Below are 25,869 nucleotides of genomic sequence, written 5' to 3'. Positions count from 1 at the left end.
TAGAGGTATGAAAAGATCTGTGATTACAAGACTATAATTAACTTAAATATAGCAGTTTTAATGGCTTCTGAAAGAAAATACAAAAACAAAAACAAAACCTCAAAACAAAAACAGCGAGCCTACTCATTCCTTCCATTAAACATTTCAGCTATTTTTCCAGCCAAATGGAAAAGTTTAGCACAACATGTCTGGTAATACAAGACAAACAAAGCTGCATTAAAGCAGAGGAATATTTTGGGGGCTTTGATTTCAGCTTTTTTTTTTTTTTAGGTTTACATGATGGTATATCATAATGAAGTCATGTAGCTGCAATTAAAGACAATGAATCTATGGCAAGTTGATTAGCTAAAATAAACTCTATAATAAACTCTATATATGGGCTGGGAAGGTGGCTCAGGTGTAGAGTGTTTGCCTTGCATGCATGAGGTCCTGGGTTCGATTCCTCAGCACCACATAAGCAGAAAAATTCTGGAGTGGTGCTGTGGCTCAAGTGGTAGAATGCTCGCTTTGAGCTGAAGAGCTGAGGGTCAGTGCCCAGGCCCAAAGTTCAGGCCACAATAATGACCAAAAACAAACAAACAAAAACTCTACTAAACTCCATAAACTATAAATTAGACTATACAAAAGTTAAAAATAAATAATACTCATCTACTAAAAGCAAGCAGATTATATGCAAGCAATAGAAATGGACAGAATAGAAATTTACATATCCACAATGCAAGGAGGGAAATCTGCTTATATGCTGTCAACTAACACAAAGCTTGCTTCTATGCCAACCACTGGAATTTCCACAGTAATACCACATCCCAAATTTGGCCATGCATGTATATAACTATCACAATGAAACCACTATGTACAATTAATTTATGTTAACAAAAAAAATTAAGCAAGAGTTTGAGTGGGGAATAAGAATAATTAAATGTGATCAAAGTACATTATGTGAATATATGGAAATAGCACAATACTCTTTTGTACAATTAATATATGCTAATAAGAAAGTTTAGTGGTGGAGGGAGAGGGAAATCCTTTAAAGACACCAAAGGAATTTCTTGACAGCACAGTAATTTCTTGCTGTCCCAATAAAAACAAGTGATTCTCCCTCATTGTAGGATAACTGAGTGCTTATACATGCACTGTGCTAAGTATGTCTGTGGAGTCTGTTTTCGGATAACTTAGCTAGGGAAGTATATAGCTATTTCTTTGTTTTTATTTTTTTGATCTGTCATGAGACTAGAACTGAAGGCCTGGGTGCTATCCTTGAGCTCTTTTTGCTCAAGGCTAGTGTTCTACCAATTTGAGCCACACCACTACACTTGATTTTCTGGTGGTTAGTTGGAGATAAGAGTCTCATGGGGATTTGGGTCCAGGCTGGCTGAGATCAGAGGATCTCAGCCTCCTGAATAGCTAGGATTACAGGTGTGAGCCACTGGCACCCAACAAAGCTATATTTCTAATCCAGTGGTTCTCCAAAGAGGCAATTTTGTCCTCCGGGAAACATCTGGCAATATCTTAAAGACATTTTTAGTTGTCGCAACTGAGGAAGTTACAACTGAGGTGAGGATGCTACCAGCACTGAATGAGTACAGGCTAGGGATGCTGCTAAACATCCTACAACACACAGAACAATCCAAAGTGAAGAATTATCTGGCCCAGGATAACAAGTGTACCAAGATTGAAAAACCCTGCTCTAATTAGGAAAATAAAAGAAGTTCAAATGAGTTGGACAAAATACTATTTTAAGTTAGATAGTCATCTGTACCACCTAACCAAAAAGGTTCTTTTTTTTTTTTTTTTTGTCGGTCGTGGGGCCTGAACTCTGGGCTTGGGCATTGTCCCTCAGCTCTTCAGCTGAAGGCTAGTGTTCTACCACTTGAGCCTCAGCCCCACTTCGTTTTTTTCTGTTTATGTGATGCTGAGGAATCGAACCTAGGGCCTCATGCATGTAAGGCAAGCACTCTACCACTGAGCCACCTTCCCAGCCCCCAAAAAGGTTCTTTTTAAAGAACTTCTAAAAATCCATCTAATTGCCAGGTGCCAGTGGCTCACACGGGTAATCCTAGCTACTCAGGAGGCTGAGATCTAAGGATCGTGGTTCAAAGCCAGCCCGAGTCTGTGAGACTCTTATCTCCAATTAACCACTCAGAAAACTGGAAGTAGTGCTATGGCTCAAGTGGAAGAGTGCTGGCCTTGAACTGAAGAGCTGAAGGAGAGAGCCCAGGCCCCACCACTGACCCCCTCCCAAAAAAAAATCCACCTAGTTATGGAAATCCAAGTATTAGGTATGGATGACAAGGTAGTAGTAAATAAAGAAAATGATATTTCAAAGGAATAATCACTAATACCAGGTAAAATACAATTTAAGAATCCTCAGATTTCAAACGGCAGCATTAAATTTCTACTCAAGGGTTCAACTTCCAAAGACATGTTGCATTTGCTTTTTTAAGCAAAACAAATTCTGGACTCAAAGCCTCACAGAAAATAGAAAGGAGGAAGTCACTTTTTTTGTTTTGGTGGTAGGGCCTCTGTTGGGCGTTGTCCCTGAGCTCTTCAGCTGAAAGCTAGCATTCTACCACTTGAGCCACAGCGCCACTTCCGGCTTTTTCTGCTTATGTGGTGCTGAGGAATTGAACCCAGAGCCTCAGGCATGCAAAGAAAGCAGTCTACTACTGAGCCACCTTCCCTGCCCTGGAAGTCACATCTCGCCGGTAATCCTAGCTACTCAGGAGGCTGAGATCTGAGGATTGCAGTTCAAAGCCAGCCTGAGGAAGAAAGTCCATGAAACACTTTTTTTTTTTGGCAGTTGTCGGGCCTGAACTCTGGGCCTGGGCACTGTCTCTCAGCTCTTCAGCTCAAAGTTACCGATTTAAACACTTAAGCCACAGCACCACTTCTGGCTTTTTCTGCTTATGTGGTGCTGAGGAATAGAACCTAGGCAAGCACTCTACCACTGAGCCACCTTCCCAGCCCCATCCATGAAACTCTCATCTCCAATTAACCACCAGAAAACTAGAAGTGGTGCTGTGGCTCAAATGGTAGAGTGCTCGCCTTCAGCTGACCACAACAGACCAAAAAAAAAAAAGGCAGGGTTGGGAAAGTGGCTCAGTGGTAGAGTGCTTGCTCTCTGGTCACAAAAATAATTATAACAAATGTATACATAACCAAGAAAACAGGTGAAAAGAAAAGGTGACCTCTATGGATGAAAACAAAACATTTTGCAAACTCAATAGCCAATCGCAGGAGGCTGAGATCTGAGGATCATGGCTCAAAGCCAGTCTGGGCAAGAAAGTCTGTTTGAGACTCTTTTCTCCAATTAACCACTTGGGAGCAGAGTTGTGGCTCAAGTGGTAGAGTACTAGCCTTGAGCAGAAAAATCTCAGGACAGTGTCCAGGGCCTGAGTTCAAACCCCCAAGATCCCCAAACAGACAGACAGACAGACAGACAGACACACACACCCCACCCCACCCCACCCCACCCCGGCAAAGCCATTCTGTTTCTGTCGAACTTCAGGCTCCAGTAAGTAATTCACTGAACAATACAGGCCTTCTTGCTTTCATATCTCCTGTGTTTTCTCTAGCCAAAACCTTATTAGATATCTTTGCTATATTCTAAGAACACCTCAAAGTATGTCCAAAATCCATTTTCTAATGTCATCTCCCTCATATTACTTATTACCTATCTGAATGGTACTACTTAGTTCCCTAAGCAAAACAAGCAGATTGTTTTTCTTGGGTGCTGGAATTTCTTATGTATACCAAGCAAGCGCTCTATCACTGAGCTAACGACCCAAGCTTACTTCTTCATTCCCATAAATAACCAGTATTTAGTTCCTTAGAAACCATCTTTTATTTTCATGAGGTTTGAAATCAGAGCCTGGACACTGTCCCTGAGCTCTTTTGCTTAAGGCTAGTGCTCTACCATTTTGAGCTATAGTTCCACTTCCAGTTTTCTGGTGGTTAATTGGAGATGAGTCTCACTGACTTTGTCCAGGCAGGCTTTGAATTTGGATCCTCAGATCTCAGCCTCCTGAGTAGCTAGGATTATAGGCATGATCCTCCAGCTTCTGGCTCACTGGATAGCATCTTCTTAGCATTACTCAAACACAATTCCTCCTGGCTATTTACACATCCTCTTAGTTCACACCATGACTATGCAATAGCTTTCCAACTTCCAAACACAGGTTTATTTTTCACTATGGGAACTGAGAATCCTCCATGTCCCATAGATTCCAGGGTAAAAACCCAAAGTCCTTAGTATTCTTTAAATCTCTCCACAGCAGACACTTTTCACCACTTCTCCAAGCATTACTGGAATTCCAGATTACTAGTTGTATAGACTTCCACATGTCTAAGTCTCCATGACCTTGTACATTTAATCCTGGGAATCCCTTTCCTAGATTTGGTAGGTAAATAAATATTGGAAGACTTAACTTCACATTTCTGCCTGGAAGCCTGGATCAGGTATTTCTCTAATGCTCTCAGGCTTGCATTCACACAAGTACACACTGTAAGCCATCCCTACTTTAATTCTCTGCTCTCTCCCATATTGTAAACTCCATGGGAACAAATCTTTTCTTTCTTTCTTTCTTTTTTTTGTTGGTCGTGGAGCTTGAACTCTGGGGTTGGGCCCTGTCCCTGCGCTCAAGGCGAACATTCTACCACTTGAGCCACAGCGCCACTTCCGGTTTTCTAGTGGTTTATTGGAGTTAAGAGTCTCACGACTTTCCTTCCCAGGCTGGCTTTGAACCGCAATCCTCATATCTCAGCCTCCTGAGTAGCTAGGATTACAGGCTTGAGCCACCGTCGCCCGGCCAAATCTTTTCTTAAAAGACTTAAGTGCCTCCTTTAATAAATGTTTCACACATATTAAGGCCCAATAAAAGTGTGGGAAATGATAAGTGTGCTAGTCCACCCTCCACCTCTGATTTGCATTTAGAAATTCCTATTGAAGAGCTACAAATGGCACAATTCTGATGTTCACTGTCTAAATAATTTTCCCATTCCTTCTTCATCGCACTTACTTTATCCTTCAAATTTTTTCCAAACCCCTTGTACATACTGTCACAGTAGCCTCTTCTTCCCTAACACTCATCTCAGTTAAACTTTTTTTTTTTTTGGTAGTACTCCGAATTGAACCCAGGGTCTTGCATATGCTTGACAAGCACTCTACCACTAGCCCTTAGCCTATATAATTACTTCTTCAAAGTCTCTGCAAACACTGCTAACTCCATGAGTTTGTTTTGTTTCCAAGCCGCATTTCCTGATTCTGCCAGAATGTGGCACAGAATAAACTCGGTTACCCACTGGATTTCACTCTGTGAGGTGAGAGCAGAGTTCACTTAAAAGATGACCAAAATGAGGCATTAAAAAAATTAAATAAATGACCATTGTCAGATACCAACAGGGCCGGTCCTAACTTGAGCCATGTGATTTCAGGTCCAGATATAGACAACATCGCCAATAAAGTTACCTTGGTTTTTCAGAATAAAAGCAGTAGACTAGAAACAAGAGGAGGCAACCTGAATACCTGGACTTGCCTGCTTCACTCAAAAAACAACAACAACAAAAACCCAACTCTCTAGGTGTTCCAAGCAGTTGAACGTTCGAGCAAACAGAGTGCCTTTAACCTAAGCTGTCTGGCCAGAAAATTACCCCCCAAGTTAAAGAGGCTGCAAGGAAACGAGCGAAGGAAGTATCTGGGATAGTCATTTGCAGAACTGGGACGGGACAATAATGGCCATTCTTTTCCTCCCAGGTTATCCTCTTCCCGAACAATTTACCCATCCGTGCAATGGGAGCGAGACCGAGAGCAGCTCAGACTCTAAAGGTCTCCGAGGTTTCTTTCCGTCAGGGCACTGCAGAAATCAGGCCTCCACTACAGCTGATGGGCAGGGAAGTGAAATCGAGCCCAGAGCCTCCCAGGACCACTGATCACCCCGGCCCCACCTCAAGAGACCGCACCCAGGAGTCTGGGTCAGTCTAAGGGCCCCAACCCGGACCCCCTCCCCACGCAGAGCACACCACACGCAAGTAGGCCAAGAAGGCCAAGATCAGTGCCAGGAGCCCGTGGGACCCAGAGGCGACCCTGGGGTCGCCGCACACCCTCACCTTAAGAGTTGTGCCTCACCTCGGTTCAGCGATCAGCGGCTCTCCACTTCCGGTAAGAACCGCCCAGCAATCTCCGCGCGACCCACTTCCGGGCCCTCCCTGGGCGCGGTAACTCCCCCGCCCCCCACACCGGAAATGAGCCGCGGGATTGAAAAGGCTGGCTAGACTCAGACTCTGGGAGAAAGGCCGCTGAGATCCTGACTCCACCCCTACTCCCCACACCTAGGAGACTCGAGGCTGGCTCAAAGGTCACAAGGGAAAGGGATCTACCTCCTAGGCGAGAGCGCTCCCCAGAGGGGCTTGTCCACTAGCAGGTCCCGCCCCTCGACGGGCAGTACCCAACCGAAATCGCCCCCTGAGGCCAGCTGCAAAGAGGAGCCGGAATCACCGGCTAAGCTCCGCCTCCTCCTGGAAAGCGGACAGATAAGTGGCTGATGCTCCTGTCAGTTTGATTCCTGCAAAGGCCAGTTCATGTTCACTGAAAGGGTCTGGGTAAGGCTTGGTGGCGGGCGGGAGTCTCTGAGGGCGGAAAGGCCCCCTCGAGGCAAGCTCCGCCTCCCCTCAGGCTTGCACTCTTCGGTTGCCCCGCCTGCAAGGTGGAGGGCGGTAGGGGGTGGCCGCACGGTGAGAGGACTCCCGGGGGCTGGACGCTGGAGGCCGGGCGCCGAGCGCGCGCCGTGGGCCCCTCCCGGAGCGTGTGGGCGTGCCCGGCCCGCAGGGCCCTGGGCTGGAAAGGTGGAGAAAGCGCTCCACTCTCGCCCCATTTCCTGTTTGCTCAGTGCGCTTTGTGACCATAGATGGTCAGGTCAGGGACCGCGCGGAAGCCTCTGCTCTGCGGCTTCCGTGTCCTCCTCCCTCCCCGCAGGGCGCGCGGGGTGTGGTCCTTGTGAAATGAGACTTACGCAGTGAGTCGGGCTCCGATCGCAGTCTTCTGAAAAACGGCTCTTGACGCGGCTTCTCCCTGGGCGAGACTTGCCCTCCAGGCTGCCGATCAGCCCAGGGCTCCTTTCGATCGGGGGCTGCAGCCCGCCGGGAGACCTCGCTTCCTTGCCCTTAGACTGGAGACCACATCTTTGTTTCGTCAGGACTGACTCCTTCCAGCTGGTCATTATCTTCCCACAATGATTTATTTCTAGAAAAAGATTGGCGTGTGTTACAAACCCCCACCCACCCCGGACTATGACAGCACAGTGTTCGAGCTGAATGCAGGCGTTATATGCCAGAGTCAATCATTCAAATACAGTTCTTATAATAGCTACCATTACAAGCCAGGCTTGTACTGAGCCCCCGAGCGCATTTTCATTTAATACTAACAGCAGCTCTGCGGTAGGTACTATTATATCCTCCGGGTTTCAAGTGAGGAAGCTGAGCCAAGGTCGCAAAGTACATGCTGGAACTTTGAAGGGAACACACTTCTGACTCAAAACACCATGAACTTAATTAAACCCTATAATAGACCATTCTGGAATCAATTTGAGGTAGAATGGTCCAGTGCCTTTGGCCCTGAAGACAAGCTGGGTTCTATTTCTGACTTGGGTCAGACTTTGGTCAAGTCAAATGGGAAAACTTACTGGGCCTCTTGCCAGTTACACGACTTCCAGTATCTGTAATAGAAAAATGAATTGAGCCAGGTGCTGGTGACCCTGCCGGTAATCCTAGCTACTCAGGAGGCTGAGATCTGAGGATCATGGTGAAGCCAGCCTGAGCAGGAAAGTCCATGAAACTTTATCTCCAATAAACCACCCAGAAAAAGGCAGAAGTGGTGGTGCTGTGGCCCAAGTAGTAGAGTGCTAGGCTAGCTTTGAGCCAAAGACTCCACTCCCTGTCCGAGTTCAAGCCTCAGCACCAAGAAGGGGGGAGGAGGGGGCTGAAATCCATTGGTGCAATCATTTAAAGATAAAAATAAATTTCATAAAGAAAAAATAACATTAAGTATGGTACAAAAATCACTATATTTTAAAATATTTGCATCTTAAAAAATGCTCTCACTGGGCTGGGAAGGTGGCTCAGTGGTAGAGCGCTTGTCTTGCATGCCTGAGGCCCTGGGTTCGATTCCTCAGCGCCACATAAAAAGAAAAAAGCCGGAAGTGGCGCTGTGGCTCAAGTGGTAGAGCGCTAGCCTTGAGCTGAAGAGCTGAGGGTCAGCACCCAGGCCCAGAGTTCAGGCCCCACGACCGGGGACCCCCCCCCCCCAAAAAAAATGCTCTCACACGTGCATTCATGTGTGATTACAGTCTTAGACCTGTGATTAAACCCCCCAGACTACAGGCTCATCTCTATAATCCTAGCTACACAGGAGGCTAAGATCCAGCCCGAGTCTGTGAGATTCTTATCTCCAATTAACCACACACAAAAGTGGTAGAGCACTAGCCTTGAGCAAAAGAGCTCAGGAACAGAACAATGCCCAGGTCCCAAGTTCAAACTCCCTCCCCACCCCCCCAAAAAAAAAAAAAGAATGTATCTGAAACCTGAAACCAGTAGTCAGTTAACCTTGATGTTAGACTGGACAATTGGGGATTTTTTTGGGGGGTGTCATTCTAAGGCTTGAACTCAAGACTTCTCTCTTGCCACTCTACTTTGTGCCACCCCCCACCCCAAGCACCTCCACCCCCCAACCTTCAACTAGTCCTCCTAAATCTCTTTGGAGTACTGTGGAGAAATGCATAGAGAAAGGGAGAGGGTGTGGGGCAGGGAAGGAGGATGAGAAAGAAGGAAGTTTCCTTACCTATAAAATGGGGAAGATAACTCATGGGATTGTGATAAGAAAGGGGAGCAATAACTTCTGTGAAGTCCCTTTGTAAAACTGCAGTAAAGTGTACACACACAAGTCAGCCCTTTCCCCTAAGGTTCTTCTTTTAAGGATTCTAGACACCCATGCTTGTTAACTTCCATTGGATATAGTGTGAGAACAGCATCGGCCAATTTTTTTATTCATCTTCATACTGAAAGAAATTAATTGTGCACTTCTTATGTTACAGGCAGTATAATATTTTATACCGGGTGCAACTAGGGATACAGCAGGGGACAAGGGACACTCTGTCAAAATCATCATGGAACACAGCCTATTTTAGAAACAGGTGTGACCATCAGAGGTGGTTGAAGATGTTCTGACTTCTGGCATCCAGCATTTTTTTTCCTCATTGGACTTGCCCTGTTTCCAGTACCAAGTACCTCAGCTATAATGAATTTTCATTTATCATGTGTTCATTAAGTACCTTGAGTTCAGAAGACTCATTTCCTAGGCTGATATGGATGGGTAGACAATGAAGAGAGGGCTGGGCATGTGGCTTAGTGGTAGAGTGCTTGCCTAGCATGCATGAAGCCTTGGGTTCAATTCCTCAGTACCACATAAACAGAAAAAGCCAGAAGTGGCTCTGTTGCTCAAGTTGTAGAGTGCTAGCCTTGAGCAAAAGAAGCATAGGGACAAGGCCCTGAGTTCAAGGCCAGGTCTGGCAAAAAAAAAAAATGTAGAGAATGGATAAATAGTAGAGAGTATGGGAAGAAACTGCACCAAGTTCAGATGAGAGGTTTCTATAGGAGAGGAATAAGAGATAAGGCTAAGAAAAAGAGACATATTTCTATATGAACTTTGGAAGAGACACAAACATTCAAACTATAGCACTTTGGGGACAGATCTAGTTTGAAGGGTCATATTTAAATCACCTCTTTTCAGTTATCCACTTCATCATTCCTTTCATAAAATAGTGTCTGCTGAGCTGGTGCTAATGGCTCATACCTGTAATCCTAGCTACTCTGGAGGATGAAATCTGAGGATTGTGGTTTGAAGCCATGAAAAGTTCATGAGACTCATCTCCAATTAACCACCAAAAAGGCAGAAGTGGAGCTGTGGCTCAAGTGGTGGAGCAGCAACTTTGAATGAAAAAGCTAAGGGACAGCACTCAGGCTCTGAGTTCAAGCCCCAGTACTAGCACCAAAAAACAAAAACAAAAAACACTCAAACAACAATAACAACAAAAGTCTCAGATGTTTTGTTATAGTTTTAAGAAGTGTTAAGAAATCAGGCAAACATTCTCATTCAATACTACTTTTCCTTCTTAGCAATATTATAATCCTAGTTATTTGTGCAGTTATATTTGTGTGTGTGTATGAGAGAGAGAGAGAGAAAGAAAGAGAGAGAGAGAGTGTTATGGGGCTTTAGCTCAGGTTTCCTGGTGGTTAATTGGAGTCTCACAGACTTTTCTGCCTAGGCTGGCTTTGAACTGTGATCCTCAGATCTTAACCTCCTGAGTAGCAAGGATTACAGGAGTGAATCACCAGCACCCAGCGTACAATCATCTTTAATGTCTTTCTTCCTTATAAGTTCCTTTTTCCCCATGAATCCTTATGTATCTGGCATAAAATTAACACTTAATAAATATCTGTAGAAAAAAATGGACTAAATAGAAGCATGAGAGAGGTCAGGGTATCTGTAAGACTTGGAACGTGGATGATAGAAAGTGACAGGAGCTTTGGATCCAAGTTTGGTGACTTTATGAGTCTCAGACCTCAAAATCCAGTTTGGTAAGAAAAGGAGAGAAAGGAATGCAGTTAATCAGTTTACAAGCAAGAAATGCAACAGAGAGACCATTGATTCTCACATATGCCCCCTGTTCCTGTATATCATTACCTTTTCTTTTTTTTTTTCTTTGCCCGGATTTCAGCACATTCCAAACCTGCAAAATTGTTTTGTCTTAGAGGGTGCTACCCTAGTTTCCTCCTTATCTCTCAGGGTTTCAGACACTAAAGTCTGGCAGTTCATCTGGAGCATTTCCCAGCCTGGCTGAGAGCACTGTGTGCATCTGTGCAGCTTGGCTCAGAGCCTGACTGCATTTGGGCAGATCCTATATCCCCTGCCAGAAGGAGCTGATGACAGTAGTCTATAAGAGCCTGACTTTGTTCCCTTCCTAAGGTAGGGATCCAGGCTCCAGCCTGAGCTAGGGATCCTGGGCCCAAATTTACAAGTTGTCAAAAGAAATAGCAACAATATAGTTTGGTAGTTAAGGACTGGCTTTGAGGTCACCCTGACCTAAAAAGAATCCCAACTCTGCTACTTACTAACGTAGGATTATCCTCATTTAACCTCAAAGTAGGAAATTAAAACCCATCATGAATGGTTGACATGAATTAAAAAAAGATAAAAAAAATTATTTAAAAAGCAACTCACAGAAAACAATGAATTGTAACAATTATTTTTCAATACAGAAAATCTATTATCTGTGTCCCTGATGAAGACCACTAGAAGTAAAATAGTCTGAAATGTCAAAATACAATATGGTATCACTTTTGTCCCCATCACCAGAAAATTCCCCCAGAATCGCTGTTTATTAATTAAAAAAAAAGTTTAGGTCATGGAGATTGAACTCAGGAACTGGACACTGTCCTTGCTCTTTTTTGTTCAAGGCTAATATTCTACCACTTTGAGCACAGCTCCACATATGGTTTTTAGGTGGTTAATTGGAAATAAGAGTCTCACAGACTTTCTTGTCCAGGCTGGCATTGAACTGTGATCCTCAGTTCTCAGCTTCCTGAGTAGTTAGGATTACAGGCGTGAGCACCAACACCTGGCCGTAAATACTTTTATTGCTAATGTTTTGGTTTAAAGTTAGCACCTATGTCCTTGACTACAAGGACATGAGTTAGTAACATGGATGCTTTTGCCTAAAGATAACAGAAAAATTGACCTTAATGACATCTTCTAAAGTATGTGTTTCACATATAAAAATGTGAAGGCAGGCAGTTGTGTGGCTCAGTAATATCAAAGATGAGCAGCTCTGATACAATATCAGTGACTCCCTTCCCTTCTTTCCTATACAGTTGCAAAATGGTTGTTGAAGTCCAAGCTGTCACATCATGTTTCAGGAAAGAGGAAAGAAAGATCCAGTATCTGAAATTGGGAAGCTAAAATTTTCTTGAGAACCCACAAAATGTACTCTCCTTCCTGTCTTATAGCCATAAAGAATTCAGCTTCCTTGCAGGGCACAGATGACTCATGCCTATAATCCTAGCTACTCAGGAGGCTGAGATCTGAGGATTGCTGTTTGAATACTACTCAGTATTTATTAATAAACTACTCAGAAAAAGCCAGAAGTAGCACTATGGCTCAAATGGTAAAGCACTATCCTTGAGCACAGAGGTTCAGGGACAGCATGCAGGCCATGAGTTCAAGCTCAAGGACCGGTTCAAAAAAAAAAAAATTCAGCTTCCTTGTCTCTTAGGGGGACTTTTCTTTTCTTTCTTTCTTTCTTTCTTTCTTTCTTTCTTTCTTTCTTTCTTTCTTTCTTTCTTTCTCTCTTTCTCTCTTTCTCTCTTTCTTTCTTTCTTTCCCGTCCGTCCGTCTTTCTTTCTTTCTTTTTTTTGTGGTCGTGGGGCTTGAACTGTGGGCCTCAGCGCTGTCCCTTAGCTACTCAGCTTAAGGCTAGCATTCCACCACTTGAATCACAGCACCACTTCCAGTTTTCTGGTGGTTTATTGGAGATAAGAGTTTCACAGACTTGGCTGGGAAGGTGGCTCAGTGGTAGAGTGCTTGCCTTGCATGCATAAGGCCCTGGGTTCGATTCCTCAGCACCACATACACAGAAAAAGCTGGAAGTGGGTGCTATGGCTCAAGTGGTAGAGTGCTAGCCTTGAGCTGAAGAGCTCAGAACAATGCCCAGGCCCAGAGTTCAAGCTCCACGACCAGCAAAAAAAAAAAAAAAAAAGAGTTTCACAGACTTTCATGCCGGGGCTGTCTGTGACTGCAATCCTCAGATCTCAGCCTCCTGAGTAGCTAGGATTATAGGCATTAGCCACCAGTGCCTGGCTTAGAGGGACATTTCTAAGGTGCATTTCACCATGTTTCTGGGGGTCCCAAGAGGGCCTGAGACCAATTGTCCATGGCAGTAACCTCTTATTAACAAATCCATATAAGCTCTTCTCCCTTGCCCAGTTCACTTATCCCTGGAAACCAAACTAAAGAGATTGGAATTGGCTGGGTTTGCTGCCCTAGACAAGTGACAGTGAGCACTGTCAGCTCTGATAGCAAAAGATTTTTTTCATCTGGGATATTTCCCAAACCTATGAAGAAGATGCAGAGGGGCTGGGAAGGTGGCTCAGTGGTAGAGCGCTTGCCTCGCATGCATGAGGCCCTGGGTTCGATTCCTCAGCACCACAGAAGCAGAAAAAGCCAGAAGTGGGGCTGTGGTTCAAGTGTTAGAGCGCTAGCCTTGAGTGAAGAGCTGAGGGAGAGCGCCCAGGCCCTGAGTTCAGGCCCCACGATCGACAAAAAAGAAAGAAAGAAAAAAAAAGATGCAGAGTGTCCAATGAGAATGACAGATGTGACCTTTGTTACAATCCAGTATGGATCCAATATCAACATGTACACTATTAGGGCTTGAACTCAAGGCCCTAGGTACTGTCCCTTACCTTTTTCACTCAAGGATGGTACTCTACCACTTGAATCACAGTTTAACTCTGGCTTTTGAGTGGTTGATTGGAGATAAGAGTCTTATGGACTTTCCTTCCCTGGGTTGGCTTTGAGCAGAGATCCTCAGATCTCAGACTCCTGAATAGCTAGGATTACAGGCATGAGCTACTGGCACCCAGCTTGTACCCTTCTTTATAAACTTCAAAAACTAAAACAATTCTGAACTCAAATACCTTTTTTATAATCTAAATAGTATCCCTACACTTACCTCCTACCCTGAATAGGAATCAACATGAAATCTCTTAAGCTGTTTTACCCAGGAACAAATCTCTGCATGTTTGTTCTTCTTCCAGTTCCACAGTGACTTGCCTCAATATTCTGTTGCCTAAGGGATACACTTTAAAGTTAACCACTACAACATTCCATACCCTACATTTATTGAGGGCTGGAATGGGAAAAAAAGAAAGAAGCTTAGACATGTAAATATTTAACTGTCATGACAAGAAACCTTCCAGTGGTTGATCACAAGCCTTTAGTTGGTAGCTTTTTTTCTTTTTTTTTCTTTTTTGCCAGTCGTAGGCCTTGAACTTAGGGCCTGGGCACTGTCCCTGAGCTTCTTTTGCTCAGTGCTAGCATTCTACCCTTGAGCCACATCTGTTTTTTTCTGTTTATGTGGTATTAAGGAATTGAACCCAGGGCTTCATGCATGCTAGGCAAACACTCTACCACTAAGCAACAGTTGGTAGTTTTGACTACACCAATCCACTACCCATTCTACAGTGTGTGTGTGTGTGTGTGTGTGTGTGTGTGTGTGTGTGTGTGTGTGTGTGTGTGTGTGCTGTACTGGAGCTTGAACTGAAAGCCTTGGTTTCTTCCTCCCCCCCACTCTCTCAAAAATAGTGCTCTGGGTGACATTGTGCAAATATATATATATATACACTCTTTACCTGAGTTATATAACTGTAATTCCTCTGTATATCATGTTTATAATAACAATTTTTTAATGGAAAATGGGCTGGAAATGTAGCTTAGTGGTAGAGTGCTACCATGCATGAAGCCCTGGGTTTGATTCTTCAGTATCACATAAACAGACAACCCCAGTAGTGACGCTGTGGCTTAAGTGGTAGAATACTAGTCTTGAGCAAAAGAAGTTCAGGTACAGTGCCCAGACTCTGAGTTCAAGTCCAGGACTGGCAAATAAAATAGGAAAAAAAATAATGCTTTTACCAGGCGCCAGTGGCCTACCCCTGTGAGGAGGCAGAGATCTGAGGATGACCATTGGAAGCCAGAATGATAGGAAAGTCTGTGTGAAACTCATATGTCCAACTGACTACCAAAAAGCCAGAAGTGGAGCTGTGACTCAAGTGGTAGGTAGAACTCTAGTGGGTTTTGTTGTTGTTTTTTGTAAGTCATGGGGCTTGAACTCTGGACCTGAGTGCTGTCCTTCAGCTCTTCAACTCAAGGCTAGCTCTCTACCACTTGAGCCACAGTGCCACTTCCAGTTTTCTGGTGGTTAATTGGAGATAAGAAAGAGTCTTCTGGACTTTTCCTGCCTGGGCTGGCTTTGAACCACGAACCTCAGATCTCAGTCTCCTAAGTAGTTAGGATTACAGGCATGAGTTACCAGTGCCTGGCTAGAATTCTAGCTTTGAAAAAAAGCTTCTGGACAGTTCAAGCCCCAGGACTGGCACATACCCCCCCTACCCCCCCCCCACACGCTGTGCTACTATAGTAGGCAGAAAAATGCTTACCCAACACACACACACACACACACACACACACACACACACACACACAAGCTGTACTACTATACTAGGCAGAAAAATGCTTACCCAAAAATGTACCCATCCTAATCTCCACACTTGTGAATATATTACCTTATATGGTAAAAGGTATTCTGCAAGTGTGATTAAATTAAAATATTAGATGGGAAGATTAGTATGGATTATCCAAGGAGGCCCAATATTATCACATGGATCCTCATCCAGGAAGAAGGGAGATGAGTCAGTCAGATGTGGCAGAGGTATAGAGATGTGGATTAGCAATCCATTAGTGTGCTCAAGGCCCTAAATTCACTCCTCAGCAATAAAAAAAGAAATAGATGGAATAATGGAAATAGAGGTCTGGCAGCAGATACTACCAAGATTGTTGGAAGTCTCTAGAAGCTGGAAAAGGCAATTAACCGACTTTGTCCTAGAGCCCCCTGTAGGAACACCATGGAACTGTGGCATGGGGAGTAAGTATTATAAATGACATGGAACAGGTAGGGAGAAAGTGAATAATGATAAAACAAAAGAGCCAAGGAACAGGTGCAGCACTCTATTGAGGTACATATTACCAATTATTCTGCTCTATCACTTATACTGAAGTAATCATTGACTATAGTTAAGGCTATCTCTTGCTACTGCAACCAACACTCCCCAGCAATGACATTAACAGGGACTCTTCCAATGCTAGAAGCTAGACAGTGACCTCATTTGCATCTCATTATGCTGAGATCATACACACCTCTGCTCAAATTGCCATCTTGGCTTTGAGGATATCCTATTAGGCTGAATCTCTCCCCAAATCCTTGTTCTTGGAGATACTCAATAATTATGAATATATCCTTGGCATAATCATTAAACCCCATTCATAAAAGTGTCTTAAGGCTACAGGCTTGGGGTGCTTAAGTGCTTGGTCAAGCCACCAACCCTCAGTTTTCTTAGGGCATGTACTATTGCTTTATAATCAATTCTGCTTTAATAAAACCTTGCTTTTGCTTAAATAAATAACACTGTTAAAGATACTTCTAGGTGTCCATCCTTAAATGTGTTCTTGAGTGAAATCAAAGAATTGCCATATGTCTTTTCTGTTATAAAGATGATCATATTGGCTGGATTTGCTAATGGCTTTTGAAATCTTGAGAAAGAAGTGATAGGGGCAGCTTAGCTGCCAACTCAAATATATGTCAGCCTTGAGTGATAACACTGGTTTGTCTCTCCTTCATTAGTTACTTCTTTCTTTGCTTTCCCTGATTCTCTTCTGGATGTGATGGTTCCTAAAAGTTCTACCTTAGGTCCTTTATTCCTTGCTGTTTCCAATGATGGGTTAACTTTGTCTCAGGTTTTTAGTTATCTTTATTCAAATGACCCTTTGGTGTGCCTGTAATTCTTTTGTGTAGCTTTAGTATCTTGAACATCTTTCACTCCACATTGGACAGTATGTCAGTAAGTCACCACAAGATGGCAGCCTTGCCAATTCTGGCTGCCTTTAATTGGATTTTCCATTTCTTCAAGGGTATCTGAAAGTTTAAGACTTTAATCTTACTTAGCATGTCTTGAGAGCCTGTTGAATCCTGAGTTTTTAGTACATTAATGATTTTTTTCTAAAGTTGCAAAAGTTGAGTATTATCCTGTTTTCACATGAGAAAAAAAAAGTTGATTTTAGTTAACTTGCTCAGTCAGGACATAAATTTGAAACCATAGCTTACTTATTCCGAAGCCAATATTCCTCCCATTACATAAGTGAATCTCAGTCTGCAACAGTGTTACTTAGTGGGTTTTTTGTTTTATTTTGTATTACAATTTAAAAAACCAACTTGAGCCAATTTGACAGCAACAACAGGACAAAGCATTTGTGAATGCCTCATAGAAATCTAGGACAGAAATGATGCTCTGGCTTTAAAAGAGCGGGTAGAGCCAGAAACTGGAAGGCCTTCAAGTCTTGGGAAAAGAGGGACAGAAAATGGGGGAGGGAAAGGAAGAGGAAAAGCTAGAGAGACCCAAAAGATTAAGCTCTTTTCCATCCCTCATTCTACTAGGAATGCTCTATTTATTTATGAGTCCTGTTTATATCTGAGTCCTGCAGTTGTTTTTCTTTAATTAGAAAAACAAATATTGTCAAGTATGGTATCATATGCTGGTAATACCAACTCTTAGAAAGCTGGAGCAGGAGAATCATGAGCTTGAAATCAGCCTGGGCAAGATTTTGTCTAAAAAAAAAATAAAACAAGGATTCATTATATCAGCTAATGCTTTTAAACCACAAGTGTAATACATTAAGGTATTCCTCCGTTTTTAAAAGACATTCAGGGCTCTTGATTTAGTTTTATTCTTTTTATTTGTTCATTTTGTATATTTTTTATTTGAGTTTGTTTGCTGAGATCAGGACTCCAACTAGACAAATGATGTTTTCATTCATTAGCTGGCATTCTACCACGTCTCCAACCCCTAGTTGTTTATTTTGGATTGTTTTGGACCATTGCCTGGCTATATATCCCAGGATGGCTTAGAACTTACTATGCAGCCCTGGCTGGCCTCAAAGCTCAATCCTCTTGCCTCAGACTCATATATGCTAAGATTATAGGTATGTATCACCATGCCCAACTAGGATATTTTTCTTCTAATGGTTCTTTTTTTTTTTTCCCTCCGTGCTGTTTACTGGGGCTTGAATATAAGGCCTCAAACTCTTGCTCAGGGGTGTGTGTGTGTTTGTGTGTGTGTGTGTGTGTGAGTCAAGGCTGGTACTCTACTACTTGAGCCACATTTCCATTTCCAACTTTTTGTGTGTATATATTGGGCACGGTCCCTAAGCTCTTTTTGTTCAAGGCTAATGCTCTACCATTTTGAACTATAGCATTACTTTCAGTTTTTAGGTGGTTAATTGGAGATAATCTCACAGACTTTCCTGCCCTAGCTGGTTTTGAACTGAGATCCTCAGTTCTTAACCTCCTGAGTAGCTAGGATTATAGGCTTGAGCCACTGGCACTCAACCCTTCTAACTTTTTGATGGTTAATTGGAAATAAGAGTTTTGTGGATTAGTCTGCTCTGGCTGACTTTGACCCTTCATCCTCAGATCATCTCAGGCTTCTGAGTAGCTAAGATTGCAGTCATGAGCCAACAGTGCCCAGTTTAACATTTATTCTTCTTTTTTCTTTCGTTGGTCATGGGGCTTGGACTCTGGACTGGGGTGCTGTCCCTCAGCTCTTCAGTTCAAGATGAGCACTCTACCATTTGAGCCACAGCATCATTTCCGGTTTTCTGGTAGTTAATTGAAGATAAGAGTCTCACAGCTTTCCTGTCTGGGTTTGAACTGCTATCCTCAGATGTCAGCCTCCTGAGTAGCTAGGATTATGGGTGTAAGCCACCAGCGCCCAGCTAACATTCTTTAAAAAGTTTTTTTTGTATTGTTATTATAAAGGTGGTATACAGAGGGGTTACAGTTATATAAGTCAGGTAAAGAGCTTATTTCCTGCTGGGTGCTGGTGGCTCATGCCTGTAATCCTAGCTACTCAGGAGGCTGAGATCTGAGGATCATGGTTCAAAGCCAGCCCAGGCAGCAAAGTTCTTGAGACTCTTATCTCCAATTACCCACCAGAAAACCAGAAGTTACGCTGTGGCTCAAGTGTTAGAGTGCTTGCTTTGAGCTGAAGATCTGAGGGACAGCACCTAGGCCCAGAGTTCAAGCCCCACAACTGACAAAAAAAAAAAAAAAGTATATTTCTTTTTAAAAAATGTTACTCCTTCCCTAGTTCTCTCCTAGTTTTTCCCTTCCATCCCTACCTACAAGTTGTATAGTTCATTTTTAACATATTGTCCAGTGAGTACTGGGCTGGCTTTGAAGCTTAATCCTCAATTCTCAGCCTCCCGAGTAGCATATGCCACCAGAGCCTGGCTTAATGTTTATTCTAATGAATAAAATTGGCAAACATTTTTTCATGCTGTGCATGAAGTCACAATATAATTGTTGGCTCTTACACTTTCCCTTAAGGAAGGAGGAGGTATAATTTCAGACAGTTCTAGCCTGTTCCCCCAATCCAACACTTAAAAACTTTCCCTGATTTTCAATTAGTCCAAAAATACTCAGTAAGAATCTAAACTACATGCCAGGTACTAGCAGGCACTATGGAAACAATGGTGAATAAAATAGGCACAGTCTGTCATCATAGAGCTAACAAAAGTAATGAAGGCAGACACAAAACAGACACTTTTTAAGTAACTACCAGCATCATAAGGAAACTACTGCCAACAGAAGTTTGGGAGGTTAAGTAAGGAGGTTAAGTCAGAATAGGCTGACTTAATCTGGGATGATTAGGGCCTGCTGTCCTGAGGAAATGTTATTCAATATGAGTTAGCCAGATGAGCAGGATACAGAAGGGTTATATGAGGAGAAAGAGAAAAGGTATGAATTCTTAGAGGTGAGAGAAAGCACAGTAGATTCAAGGACCAGAGGAAAGATCAGTGTGGCTGGGCTCAGAAAACAAAGGGAAATGGTAATGAGGTGGAGGTAAAGGGAATGGCAGCATCCAGATGGTGCATTCTTATGGGCTGCATTAAGGCTTTGGGAATATATTATAAGGGAGACAATTGAGAGACTTTAAGAAAATACATGTTCCTGATGATGATTGAATCAAACATCACAGTGGACACATGGAGGCCAGCAAAGGGAGCTGAAGCAGAAGTCGAAGGAAGAGATGACAATGGCTTGGAATATGATGAAAAGAAATGAATATATTTGAGTTTGAATGATTTAAGAGGTGGAGATGACAGGAGCTATGATTGATTGTTTCTGGGTGTGTGTGAGAAAAAGGTGAAAAGTTCTGTATACTCAGCTTTCTGGCTTGAACAATAGGGTGGATGGTATTTCCTTACCAAGACAGGGTACATTGAAGGAACAGTAAGTTTGGTGTGGGAAAAAAGTGATGTTTTATTCAGGACACGTTCCATTTTAGGATTCCCTGAAAATGTAGGTTAATATATAGGGGTTGGAGCTCAGAAAACAAATCTGGTCAGAAAGTATGGACTGGACTTAGGGCTAAAAAGTATAGAGTAACAGGGCACCAGTGGCTCACACTTATAATTCTAGCTACTCAGGAGGGTGAGATCTAAGGATTGCAGTTCAAGTCAGCCCTGGCAGGAAAGTCTGTGAGACTTCTACCTCCAATAAACTACTCCAAAAAGCTGGAAGTGGTGCTATGGCTCAAGTGGTAGAGTGCTAGCCTTGAGCAAAATCTCAGGAACAGTGCCCAGGCCCAGAGTTCAAGCCCCAAACTGGAGAGAAGGAGAGAGAGAGAGAAAGAGAGAGAGAGAGAGAGAGAGAGAGAGAGAGAGAGGGAGAGAGGGAGGGAGGGAGAGGGAGAGGGAGAGGGAGAGGGAGAGGGAGAGAGAGAATATAGAATAAGACAGAAAAGGATCATTCTGAGATACTGAAAAGATCCTTGATAATAGTAAGTTAGTAAAGGTGAATTAGAAGAAGGTAACAAAATACTGGGCGCCAGTGGCTCACGCCTGTATAATCCTAGCTTCTCAGGAGGCTGAGATCTGAGGATCACAGTTCAAAGCCAGCCCGGGCAGGAAAGTCTGTGAGACTCTTATCTCCAATAAACCACTAGAAAACCAGAAGTGGCACTGTGGCTCAAGCGGTAGAGCACTGGCCTTGAGCTGAAGAGTTGAGGGACAGCGCCCAGGCCTAGAGTTCAAGCCCCACGACCGACCAAAAAAAAAAAAAAAAGAAAGGTAACAAAATTTAAAAAGTTCCTGGTTAAAAATTGTCAAAGGAGGGGCTGGGAAGGTGGCTCAGTGGCCTTGCATGCCAGAGGCCCTAGGTTCGATTCCTCAGCACCACAGAAGCAAAAAGAAAAAAGCCGGAAGTGGCGCTGTGGCTCAAGTGGTAGAGTGCTAGCCTTGAGCTGAAGAACTGAGGGACAGCGCCCAGGCCTAGAGTTCAGGCCCCATGACCGGGCCCCCGAAAAAAAAAAAAATTGTCAAAGGAAGAAAACAAAACAAAACAAAAAAGCAGTGGGTACCTGTACTAAATATAACAGAGTGAAGAGAGGACAGAAAGTATCCATCGGATTTAGAAATGCTGTAACCATTGAGAATATCACAGCTTTTTTTCTTGGTAGAGTGGTGATACAGATACCTAGGAGGAAGTAAGAAGATAGAAACAGTAGTATTTGTCACTCTTCTAAAAGTTTTTATCTGAAAGGGGACAGTCTTAAAGATTTAGAGAAAACCAACCTTCATTACCTAGTCTTTCAAGCTAATACTTGTGGAGTCATATTCAACCTTTCATTTACTCTCATGTCCTATTTCCAATACATCAACATAGCCTGTCTGCTCTAATTTCAAAATATGTTCTGAATTTTGTCAGTTAACCCTTTTAGCAATTGCTGCCTACTGCAAGTCATCATTATCTCTCACCTATTCACCTAGAACTATTTTCTTTTCTTTTCTTTTATTTTCTTTTTAGTACTAGAGCTTGAGCTAGGGCCTTATACTTGCTAGGCAGGTACTCTACCACTTGAACCATGTTTCCAGCACTTTTTGTGTTGATTGTTTCCAAGGCCAACCTGGACTGTCATCCTTCTCTTTTGCTTTCCCATGTTGCTAGCCACAGATTGAGATGGAGTCTTTCAAACTTTTATACCTAAATGCCCAAGTTGGTCTCAAACCAGGATTCACCTCCCAAGAAACTCAGATTATAGGCTTGAGCCATCACACCCAGCCTGCCTAGATTATTTGAAGAGCCTCCTAATTGGACAGCTCTTCCCTTCATAGCAATTCTGTGAACAGAACATGCAAGTCATCTTCCCTCATACACAACCTACAAACAATGATGGGAAAGGTATTGAATAACCTCTATTGTCATGCTCTAAGGTAAAATAGGAGGCACACAGCAGAGACAATTCTGAAATCCTAGAGCTTAGCTCAGTTGCCTGTCATTGACTGTGGTTTTGGCTCCTGTGTGTAGGTTCTTGGTTGTACCCTCTGAATCATCCTTCCTTTTATATAAGAAAATTGAGCTTGCATCTGAGCAGCATTCTCAGCCTGCTTCTTGCCTGTAAAAGGATAGGAGTCCGTTTTATATTGTTTATGCCTCAGCTGGTCCCAGATGATGAAGCTTCTGCCACAGCAATTCTCCTAAAAGTGTTGTGGGGTTCTTATGTGGGCTTTTTTTTTTTCTGTAAGGAAGATTTAGACACTTTAGACATTAAAGTCCTCCCATAAGCACATACTAAGGATAGACCTAGAAGTGCACAGGGAAATGACTGTGAAAGGTAAGCTGAGCAGAAGAGAGAGCAGGCAGGAACAGTCTTTGGACCATGATGCAGGACTGATACTTATGAAAGGAGAGAAAGAAAAAGGAGGATCTGGGAGGAACAGGTTTAGAGGCCAGAGAAGACCTGAAAAAGCTTTGACTTGGCTATTCACTACTGATGCCCACATTAAGTGGAAATGGCCCAGTTGTCACATGCCCACTGAGCTCAACCACTGGCTGGAACTAATCAAGGGAGAGTATGCTTGGCAAGAATGTTCTATCTGTGGAAAATCCCAAAGATATGGTGATTGGAGGCTATGAGCCACCTATACACCTCCTAGCAGGTGTGTGTGTGTGTGTGTGTGTGTGTGTGTGTGTGTGTGTGTGTGTGTGTGTGTGTGTGTGTGTGTGTGTGTGTGTGTGTGTGTGTGTGTGTGTGTGTGTGTGTGTGTGTGTGTGTGTGCTGGTACTGGGCTTGAACTCAGAGCCTACCATTCTTGCCTTACTTTTTTGCCCAAGGCTAGTTAGTACTCTACCACTGGAGCCACACCTCAACTTTTAGTTTTGTGCTTAACTGAAAATAAGAGCCAGGGGCTGGGAAGGTGGCTCAGTGGTAGAGCTCTTGCCTTGCATGCTTGAGGCCCTGGGTTCTATTCCTCAGTACCACATAAGCAGAAAAAAAAAAAGCCGGAAGTGGCGCTGTGGCTCAAGTGGTACGACTGGACCAAAAAAAAAGAAAAAAGAAAATAAGAGCCAACCTGGGCAGGAAAACCGGTGAGATTTTTTTTTTTTGGGGGGGTCTGGTCATGGGAACTCTGGGCCTGGGTGCTGTCCCTCAGCTCTTCAGCTCAAGGCTAGCGCTCTACCACTTGAGCCACAGCGCCACTTCCAGCTTTTTTTCTTTTTGCTTATGTGGTGCTGAGGAATTGAACCCAGGGCCTCAGGCATGCAAGGCAAGCACTCTACCACTGAGCCATCTTCCCAGTCCACCAGTGAGATTCTTATCTCCAATTAACCACCAGAAAACCAGAAGTAGAGCTGTGGCTCAAGTGGTGGAGCACTAGCCTTGATCTGAAGAGCTGAGGGACAGCACCCAGGCTCAAAGTTCAAGCCCCAAGTTTTTTCCATGACTGGAAAAAAAAAAGAAAAAGAAAAAGAAGAATCTCATAGACTTTTTTTTTTTGTCAGTCATGGAGCTTGAACTCTGAGCCTGGGCACTGTTCCTACAGCTATTCAGCTCAAGGCTAGCACTCTACCACTTGAGCCACAGTGCTTCTGGCCTTTTCTGTTTATGTGGTACTAAGGAATCAAACCCAGGACTTCATGCATGCTAGGCAAGCACTCTACCACTAAATCACATTCCCAGCCCAGAATTTCTCAGACTTTTGTGCCTTATTTGGCTTCTACCTGAGAGCTTCAGATCTCAGTCTCTGAGTATAGGCTGTTAGGTAGGAATATATGTGAGAGCAACTAGTGCCTAGCTCTTCTGTCTAAGTGAATATGAAGATGTAGTTCTTTGTGGTTCTAATTTGCATTTCTCCCATGACTACTATGATTTGTAGCTTTTTATTGTGTGTATATGTATGTATATTGGTGGTGACAGTTACCTTATTACAGTGACACAATATTTCCATAAAATATGTTTGAGTAAAAGAATAAAATACGCTGGGCACTAGAGGCTCATGCCTGTAATCCTTGCTACTCAGGAGGCTGAGACCTGAGGATCATAGTTTGAAGCCAGCCAATTAATCACAGAAAAATCCACAAGTGGTACTTTACCTCAAGTGGTGGAATGCTAGCCTTGAGCAAAAGGAGCTTAGGGACAGTGCCCAGGCCTAGAGTTCAAGGCCCTGGACAGACAAAAAAAAAAAAAAAATGCAAAAACAAAAAAAAGGTTCTGTTCCCTCCCACCTCTTTCATTCCTTGATCTTTCTCATAACAATCAATTTTCACTTCTTTATGTAGTTAGATAGGAGCAGTCTGAAGCCAGTGCTCCTGGCAAGTGAAATCTTTTTCTGTCCACTTCCACATAGCTATTTAAATCTGTTTGATCTGAAATAACAAAACATCACAGACTTTGTGGTTTAAACAACAGCAATGTATTTTCCTTCTGTTCCGGAGGCTGGAAGCTTCTTGATGAGGCTTCACTTCCTGGCTTGCACACCTCACATTCCTTTCTCAGTTTGTGCCGGTGTAGAGGTGGGCATGTGTGTCTTCCCCCCGCCCCCCCCCCCCCACCGACCCTGGGGCTTGAACTCAGGGACTGAGCACTGTCCCTGAGCCTCTTTGTACTCAAAGCTAGCATGTATTTTACAAGGACTTTAATCCTATCAGATTAAGGCTCCAAGAGTGTGACTTTTTTTTTTTAAGTACTGTACATTGTACCTAATATGTACTCATGCTAGGTAACTGCTCTACCACTAAACCTAACCCCTTTGTAATCATAGATTACTTCTTTAGAGGACCTGTACAACCACATTGGGGTTAGGACCTCAACCTATGAATTTAAGAGTATCTACCAATTTCCTATGACCTTCCTAAAACAATCTTTTTGAGCACTGGGGTTTAAATTCAGGGTCTTACACTCCCTCTGCTTGCTTGCTTAGCTGGTTCTCTATCTTTTCAGCCATACTTTTTTTTTTTTTTTGGTCAGTCGTGGGGCTTGAACTCTGGGCTTGGACGCTGTCCTTGTGCTCTTCAGCTCAAGGCGAGCGCTCTACCACTTGAGCCACAACACCACTTCCGGTTTTCTAGCGGTTTATTGGAGATAAGAGTCTCACGAACTTTCCTGCTCCGGCTTGCTTTGAACCTCGATCCTCAGATCTCAGCCCCCTGAGTAACTAGGATTACAGGCGTGAGCCACCGGCACCCGGCTCAGCCATATTTTCAAGCCTGGCTGTTTGCTGATTTTTGCAAGATGGAGCAAGATGGAGTCTCATGGATTTTATTGCCCATGTTGGCTTTGAACTTTGACTCTCAGAATCTCAGCATCCTAAGTAGCTAGGATTGTAGGTATCTGGCTAAGAAATAGTCTTAATGTTTCTTCACATTTTGATTCAAGCAGATAGAAATCAGTATGAGTTGATGTGGTCCTGACTGCTTGCAGGTAAGCTCAGCCATGTGTTTGAGAAAACATTGAAAAAGGAGGCACAAAGCCAAATTCAGCACCAAGGACTGCATTGAAAAGGCAGACTGAGAGAGGAGTATTAGGGCACCATTCACATTGTAATCTATGTGGATGCATTTCCTTCAAAACTTGTAAGGCCATACCTTAAGTAGTAGTTCTGAAAAGTATTTGTTGGAAACTATTGGCACCTTTCCTGAAATCTGCTTCAATTCA

General features: G+C 43.3%; 1 protein-coding gene across 5 annotated transcripts in view; it reads right to left on the bottom strand.

Moving 5' to 3' along the window:
• The window catches only part of Cap1 (cyclase associated actin cytoskeleton regulatory protein 1), a 33,060-nt gene extending 26,668 nt beyond the window's left edge, over window positions 1-6,392 (bottom strand). For 2 of the 5 annotated variants that reach the window (XM_042684800.1, XM_042684799.1), the window contains exon 1: window positions 6,106-6,366. The gene's annotated coding sequence lies outside the window, so the exon portion shown is untranslated. The other 3 variants (XM_042684801.1, XM_042684807.1, XM_042684815.1) reach the window with 2 other exon arrangements.
• Between the last annotated feature and the right edge of the window lie 19,477 nt (window positions 6,393-25,869).

The sequence above is a fragment of the Dipodomys spectabilis genome, unplaced genomic scaffold (genome assembly GCF_019054845.1).
Source record: "Dipodomys spectabilis isolate Male_0828 unplaced genomic scaffold, ASM1905484v1 ptg000002l, whole genome shotgun sequence".
Taxonomy (NCBI): domain Eukaryota; kingdom Metazoa; phylum Chordata; class Mammalia; order Rodentia; family Heteromyidae; genus Dipodomys; species Dipodomys spectabilis.
The sequence above is the reverse complement of the archived record's forward strand: the minus strand, read 5'-3'. Positions and strand labels throughout refer to the sequence as shown.